Raw genomic sequence first — 9,070 nt, forward strand, 5'->3', positions numbered from 1 at the left:
CTAACCTCACATATTGTTTTCATGAGAAAAAAACTTGCTGTCAAGTGTGAGGCCGGGGAGGTATGTAAAACCTTACTGTCAAGTGTGAAAGGCGGGGGAGGTATGTAAAACCTAAAACCTTACTGTCAACTGTGAATGACCGGGGAGGTATGTAAAATCTTACTGTCAAGTGTGAAAGTCCGGGGAGGTATGTAAAACCTTACTGTCAAGTGTGAATGACCGAGGAGGTATGTAAAACCTTACAGTCAAGTGTGAAAGGCCGGGGAGGTATGTAAAACCTTACTGTCAAGTGTGAATGACCGAGGAGGTATGTAAAACCTTACAGTCAAGTGTGAAAGGCTGGGGAGGTATGTAAAACCTTACTGTCAAGTGTGAGGGTCCGGGAGGTATGTAAAATCTTACTGTCAAGTGTGAAAGGCCGGGGAGGTATGTAAAATCTTACTGTCAAGTGTGAAAGGCCCGGGAGGTATGTAAAACCTTACAGTCAAGTGTGAAAGGCCGGGGAGGTATGTAAAACCTTACAGTCAAGTGTGAATGACCGGGAGGTATGTAAAACCTTACAGTCAAGTGTGAAAGGCCGGGCAGGTATGTAAAACCTTACTGTCAAGTGTGAAAGGCCGGGGAGGTATGTAAAACCTTACAGTCAAGTGTGAAAGGCCGGGGAGGTATGTAAAACCTTACTGTCAAGTGTGAGAGTCCGGGAGGTATGTAAAACCTTACAGTCAAGTGTGAGAGTCCGGGAGGTATGTAAAACCTTACTGTCAAGTGTGAGAGTCCGGGAGGTATGTAAAATCTTACTGTCAAGTGTGAAAGGCCGGGGAGGTATGTAAAATCTTACTGTCAAGTGTGAGAGTCCGGGGAGGTATGTAAAACCTTACAGTCAAGTGTGAAAGGCCGGGGAGGTATGTAAAATCTTACTGTCAAGTGTGAAAGGCGGGGGAGGTATGTATAACCTTACAGTCAAGTGTGAATGACCGGGAGGTATGTAAAACCTTACAGTCAAGTGTGAAAGGCCGGGCAGGTATGTAAAACCTTACAGTCAAGTGTGAAAGGCCGGGGAGGTATGTAAAACCTTACAGTCAAGTGTGAATGACCGGGAGGTATGTAAAACCTTACAGTCAAGTGTGAATGACAGGGAGGTATGTAAAATCTTACTGTCAAGTGTGAAAGGCGGGGGAGGTATGTAAAACCTTACTGTCAAGTGTGAAAGGCGGGGGAGGTATGTAAAACCTTACTGTCAAGTGTGAGAGTCGGGGGAGGTATGTAAAACCTTACTGTCAAGTGTGAATGACAGGGAGGTATGTAAAACCTTACTGTCAAGTGTGAATGACTGGGGAGGTATGTAAAACCTTACAGTCAAGTGTAAAAGGCCGGGGAGGTATGTAAAACCTTACTGTCAAGTGTGAAAGGCCGGGGAGGTGTGTAAAACCTTACTGTCAAGTGTGAAAGGCTGGGGAGGTATGTAAAACCTTACTGTCAAGTGTGAAAGGCCGGGGAGGTATGTAAAACCTTACTGTCAAGTGTGAAAGGCCGGGGAGGTGTGTAAAACCTTACTGTCAAGTGTGAAAGGCTGGGGAGGTATGTAAAACCTTACAGTCAAGTGTGAAAGGCCGAGGAGGTATGTAAAACCTTACTGTCAAGTGTGAGAGTACGGGGAGGTATGTAAAACCTTACAGTCAAATGTGAAAGGCGGGGGAGGTATGTAAAACCTTACAGTCAAGTGTGAATGACTGGGGAGGTATGTAAAACCTTACTGTCAAGTGTGAAAGGCCGGGCAGGTATGTAAAACCTTACTGTCAAGTGTAAAAGGCCGGGGAGGTATGTAAAACCTTACAGTCAAGTGTGAGAGTCTGGGAGTAATGTAAAACCTTACAGTCAAGTGTGAATGACCGGGGAGGTATGTAAAACCTTACAGTCAAGTGTGAAAGGCCGGGGAGGTATGTTATTTGTGGTGTCTTGTAATAGGTTTTGCTAATGGTTCCCTGTAAACAAAACTACAATATATGGAACTTTTAATATGGTTGATAGTGACATTACAAAAATACCCATGGCATATATATATTTCAGAATTTAGATTCAATATGTCATTGTTATAGAAAAATTTTAACGGCCATTGGCAGATGTGAATTCTCCCATAACAGTTTCAAAAGGTTGCCAGAGTTATGAACATTGTTGGTTTTTATTGTCAGTGTGAACATGATCATAGCATGACATAGTGCTATTACAGTCTCCTTAGTTATTGGTCCCCTGGGCCTCTACAATATAAATATGTGCTATATGACAGGGGAGAGTAGGTAATGCCCATTCTCATAGATCTTAATTGGTCTGGGCCATCCCTGTGATAAAATGTTGAACATATATTTTGTAGTGAAGCCCATCTGTTTGTCAGTCTAGTCGATGATTGCTTTGTTAAAGGGTCATCTTGTGTGTTCAGTGATTATTTAAAGGTACCTAGCAGTATTTGATAGAGCCTGCACATGTCTGTTGCCTTCAGTAATACTCTGAGGACAGGCTGCTCTGTTTGTCAGGGTTTCCTGGAAAATCCAGAACCATGTTCAATGTGGGCGTCTGTGAATAATGCAATTGCATTTAAGAATATGAAGTTATTGTTTTATTTTCCTAAAATAGAAATGGGAAATTAACAACTTTTGAAATGAAATAACAATCATACACAAACTTTGAGATGTATTAAAAAATCACATGATTCTCCTCATAACCTCATAAACCCCTCTCCGTCAAGCATAAGGAATTTTGTATTACAGATGACTAATTCTGCTAATGTAAATCTAGGTTTGGGATATCACATCAAAAATCGTAATCATGAAAAAAAGTGAATACATGTTCAGTTTAGTGTAGTTTTCGGATTATTGATAGAGAAAAATGAAATGAATCATCCTTGGGGTCAAGAAGTCAGATGTAATGTAGAAGAAGGGTATGTTTGCTCAGCCAAAATTGATTCATTTCTAATGTTACTCTAGAAATAAAAATGTACAAGGACCTCATTTCATTAAGGCTATATGCAATATCACATTGGAGAACATTTGCCCTATGACTTTTAAATTAGATGAACAAAAATTACCAACCATATAAGCTTAGCTAATTATACACACACAAACACCTTCGATGTAAGAACTCACTGTCTTGAAACAAGGGCAAGATTACAATTGGGGGCACTAATGCTGTCTTCATCACAAATTCAATCTAATACCCAGGTTGTCATGACGACTATTCTTAATCTTTCTATTTTGGTAACTATGCATGATGCTGTTTTAGTGATAAATAGTAACATTGAAATGTTAAAAGTTGAGAAAGTAATTTAAATTAGAAACTTCCTGATCGGGAAAGATTTTTCCAGCTCTTATGGAAACATCCAGAACATGGTAATCACATCACATTTTGAAATGTTAAAACTCTAATCCCTGGCTGGGATATACACCAATTTTGTTTCATTGTAAGTTACAAGCTATTGGTACCATTTAAAGGTTAGCTAAGGTTAATTATAAAGACCTGGCTGTATTTGGTAGTAATTAACTGAGAGGAAAAATGTATCTGATAATATATCATTATAATCAAACAAACAGTGACTAGATAATCAACATCATAGAGGGACATTGTAATCAACATCATAGAGGGACATTATCATCAACATCATAGAGGGACATGGTCATCAACATCATAGAGGGACATATCATCAACATCATAGAGGGACAACATCATAGAGGGACATTATCATCAACATCATAGAGGGACATTATCATCAACATAATAGAGGGACATTCGTTATCATCAACATAATAGAGGGACATTATCATCACATCATAGAGGGACATTATATGATCAACATCATAGAGGGACATTATCAACATCATAGAGGGATCTGATTATCAACATCATAGAGGGACATTATCATCAACATCATAGAGGGACATTATCATCAACATCATAGAGGGACATTATCATCAACATCATAGAGGGACATTATCATCAACATCATAGAGGGACATTATCATCAACATCATAGAGGGACATTACCATCAACATCATAGAGGGACATTATCATCAACATCATAGAGGGACCTTATCAACGACATTATAGAGGGATCAAGAATCAAGTATTGGGGGTGTTATATAGAATCAAGTATTGGGAGTGTTATATAGAATCAAGTATTGGGGGTGTTATATAGAATCAAGTATTGGGAGTGTTATATAGAATCAAGTATGGGAGTGTTATATAGAATCAAGTATTGGGAGTGTTATATAGAATCAAGTATTGGGAGTGTTATATAGAATCAAGTATTGGAGTGTTATATAGAATCAAGTATTGGGAGTGTTATATAGAATCAAGTATTTGGAGTGTTATATAGAATCAAGTATTGGGAGTGTTATATAGAATCAAGTATTGGGAGTATTATATAGAATCAAGTATTGGGGGTGTTATATAGAATCAAGTATTGGGGTTGTTATATAGAATCAAGTATTGGGAGTGTTGTACAGAATCAAGTATTTGGAGTGTTCAATAGCTGCTGGCAATAAGAGTGACATTAGTATGATGCCTACCAAGACCAGCCTGGACAGCTAAACTAAAGGCTGTCACTATAAAGCTGACCAGTTATTAGTGAGGAAAGCAGACAGGAAGATGGAGTCTGATAAATTTTCAGTGAAAGTAATATAACAGAATGGTTCCATTTCATTGGGAAGAGGGGGCTAATTGTTATGGGAGAGGGGTATATCAAATGAGACCAGTAAATCTCTAAAGTAGGTCAGACTCGATCCCTTTTCCCTGTAGTTGTATATGTTTGGTTTTGAAACAGATCAAAGACGAAATGCATACAGGTAGCCATCTTGGATTATGATAGATAATCCTTGTAATCTACATGTACATAGTCCTCCATTAGTTGTTGCATTCAATCATGTAGTGGTATATAGTTAACTTTTCTCTTCTAGACAGTCCTTCCCTATAGGCTCGATTGTGCTGGTCCAGATCTGGATAAAAAAGTGTTCCCTAAATTAAAATGTCTGTTAAAGAAAGACCGTAGTGAGAAAGCAAATCTTTATTACATTACCTGTTCAAAAAAACGTACAACATTTAAAAAAATAATTTCACATGTAGGGATTATATAATACTTTCATTCGATTCTAAGCAGAAAAGTTCCAGATAAGATGGGTAACTTGGTACGGTTACTGTTTGAGTTAAATGTCTACTGATGTACATGTTAACCTACTACGGGCAGCAGACGGAACATACATCATACTGCTAGACAGATGACACACTGTCAATACCATTACAAATCTCTACAACAAATTTTCTCCATTTTGTTTTCTCTGGGAATCGTGTTATTTTAAAAGGCCATCTGTCTGTCAAAACAGAAATACCTGACATTTATTCTACAGAACTGAAAGTGGACGAGGAACAACTGAGAATATTTTATGGTGCCAGATTTTATTAGCTATCATCCTTGGTGGAAATAATTGATGTTATTGTCCCCAAACATAGAAAACTAACGTAGACATTGTAATGACACCCCAACAGTCAGGTAGTATTATCCCTGCTAAACTTAAAGTACATATCATCTTCGCAGAAGTACCTCATAACTTGTTCTGCAGGGCTGAAGGTGAAGGTTACTAGTACCAAAAATAAAAAAGAACAAGTGAATTTTAAAATCTTCCTAACTTTGTACAAGATTTTAATGTTTGAGGTACTTATTGACTGGTGTTTTTAAGATCAGAACTTTTTTAATTATTATACTTTCTCTCTCGGGTAGAAATCATGAAATGTTTATAGAAAAACAATGTGTGAAAAAGAAAAAGTAAGAGATGTGGGTTAGTGCAATATGTTTTGTCAAATCAGTTCTAATGCCTGAGGGTTAGGAATGTTTTTACCAAATCACATGTAATGGTTGTTTGAAATTTGAAAATTAAAAAGGAACAACCAATTCCCTGGTATAGGGAAGAGAAAAGGATGACAATCTCTCAATCAAGTCATTTACAGATATTGTTAAGTCTAGCTTTAGAAGTTACAGGTTAGAAAAACAAGTTAAAAGTTAGAAAAAGAAGTTAAGAGTTAAAAAAAAGAAGTAAGGAATGAGAAAACATACAATATTTACATAATGACAAGGTAATCTATCAAAATGGGGAGTCAAGAAGAGAAGATCATTGCCCCTAAAAAAAACTGTTTGTGCTGATGATGTGCTGATGATGTGCTAATTAACTCCCAGAGTCACACATCCTAGCCTTCCTTGTGTTCTGATGGAGACTTCCTGACAGATCATCTAGTGTCAAGTTTTCCAGGGTCGCTACAAAAATCCACCAAAGTGGTAGGAACTGCTTCTTATAGATTTATTGTGTGAAAAAATGTGTTCTTTTACTAATTATAAAAAGTGTTGGAGCTTTATTATTTAGGCTTGTGTATTGTTCCTAATGAAGGCCCCTGATAATTTACATTACATGCTATCTATCAGGGCAGAGGTTTGTTGGGAATTGATATTCATTGAAAAAGAATTGTGCATATAAAAAGTTTTGTAATATAATATGGCAAAAACTAGATTTTAGATACTAGGCTACCAATGAAGGTCTTATGGGGGCTCTGGTTCACCACGGACGGCCTTAAGGGGCTCTGGTTCACCACAGACAACATTATGGGGGCTCTGGTTCACCACGGACGGCCTTATAGGGGCTCTGGTTCACCACAGGCAACCTTATGGGGCTCTGGTTCACCACAGACAACCTTATGGGGCCCTCGTTCACCATGGACAGCCTTATGAGGGCTCTCGTTCACCATGGACAACCTTATGGGGCTCTGGTTCACCACAGACAACCTTATGGGGGCTCTGGTTCACCACAGACAACCTTATGGGGCTCTGGTTCACCACGGACAACCTTATGGGGCTCTGGTTCACCACAGACAACCTTAAGGGGCTCTGGTTCACCACAGACAACCTTATGGGGCTCTGGTTCACCACAGACAACCTTATGGGGGCTCTGGTTCACCACAGACAACCTTATGGGGCCCTCGTTCACCATGGACAGCCTTATGAGGGCTCTCGTTCACCATGGACAACCTTATGGGGCTCTGGTTCACCACAGACAACCTTATGGGGGCTCTGGTTCACCACAGACAACCTTATGGGGCTCTGGTTCACCACAGACAACCTTATGGGGCTCTGGTTCACCATGGACAACCTTATGGGGCTCTGGTTCACCACAGACAACCTTATGGGGGCTCTGGTTCACCACAGACAACCTTATGGGGCTCTGGTTCACCACAGACAACCTTATGGGGCTCTGGTTCACCACAGACAACCTTATGGGGCTCTGGTTCACCACAGACAACCTTATGGGGCTCTGGTTCACCACAGACAACCTTATGGGGCTCTGGTTCACCATGGACAGCCTTACGGGGGCTCTGGTTCACCACAGACAACCTTATGGGGGCTCTGGTTCACCACAGACAACCTTATGGGGCCCTCGTTCACCATGGACAGCCTTATGAGGGCTCTCGTTCACCACTGAAGGCTTTAAGGGGGCTCTCGTTTACCACACTGAGGCTTCATTTAGGGGATTCTCATCACCACTATAGGCCTTAAAGGGGCGGGGGTCTCTTCCACCACTAAAGGCTTTAAAGGGATTCTTGTTCACAAAAAATGCCTTATGGGGCCTTTTTTTCACCAATAAAGGCTTTAAGGTGACTTTTGTTCAACATTAAAGGCCTTAATGGGAACTTGTTCATTAAGTTCATTTGTAATGATGATAAAAGATATTTTTCAATATACTTGTACTATCTTGGAACATTGCTATCTAGCAATAACAAAATACTTTCCATTAAAGTTTTAGATGTTGGCGTCAGATTACAGTGAGCTGTCCTTCCTTAGTAATGATTCTTAATTGATCTGCTGGCTCTAAGTTTTGTGAGTCATAAAAAGTGCACAGCCATATTACACTATCAGAGCCTACTCGGAGACCAAAGTGGACTTTTATGTGAAGTAATACCTTGACCAAGCTATAAATTTTAGAATGCTTTTAATTACAGTTTTACATGCAGAAAGTATATGTTTTATTTCCAAACACACTGATGTTTTCCCAAGTTTCTCCTGTTTTATCTCTATAGAAGGAAGAAATGACAGAAACACAAAATTATCCAATTTTGTTTGAAAGCAACAAAAGACAATCAATGGTTTTAAGGCAGGATGTACCACTATAGATTTCTGTTGGAGAAGGAGAGTATGACGTAACTTATTTACGGACGACACTTTAATTCCTCAAACATTGTCTGTTTAACCTTTACTTACTAATGGCTATTATTGATCAGTGTTTCCTATCATAGTCTCACGCCAGAGTTAGGGGTGAACTTGATGAGTACAGACCTCAGGCCAGATTTATTGGTGAACTTGATGAGTGTAGACCTCAGGCCAGAGTCAGTGGTGAACTTGATGAATCTGTAGACCTCAGGGCTGGGTTAGTGTTGAGGTGAATGAGTACGTCATCAGGGCTGGGTTAGTGTAGAGGTGGATGAGTGTAGACCTCAGGGCTGGGTTAGTGTTGAGGTGGATGAGTGTACATCATCAGGGCTGGGTTAGTGTTGAGGTGGATGAGTGTAGTCATCAGGGCTGGGTTAGTGTTGAGGTGGATGAGTGTAGACCTCAGGGCTGGGTTAGTGTTGAGGTGGATGAGTGTAGACCTCAGGGCTGGGTTAGTGTTGAGGTGGATGAGTGTAGACCTCAGGGCATGGTTAGTGTTGAGGTGGATGAGTGTAGACCTCAGGGCTGGGTTAGTGTTGAAGTGGATGAGTGTAGACCTCAGGGCTGGGTTAGTGTTGAGGTGGATGAGTGTAGACCTCAGGGCTGGGTTAGTGTTGAGGTGGATGAGTGTAGACCTCAGGGCTGGGTTAGTGTTGAGGTGGATGAGTGTAGACATCAGGGCTGGGTTAGTGTTGAGGTGGATGAGTGTAGACCTCAGGGCTGGGTTAGTGTTGAGGTGGATGAGTGTAGACCTCAGGGCTGGGTTAGTGTTGAGGTGGATGAGTGTAGACCTCAGGGCATGGTTAGTGTTGAGGTGGATGAGTGTAGTCATCAGG

Source organism: Pecten maximus, chromosome 5 (assembly GCF_902652985.1).
Source record: "Pecten maximus chromosome 5, xPecMax1.1, whole genome shotgun sequence".
Lineage (NCBI taxonomy): Eukaryota > Metazoa > Mollusca > Bivalvia > Pectinida > Pectinidae > Pecten > Pecten maximus.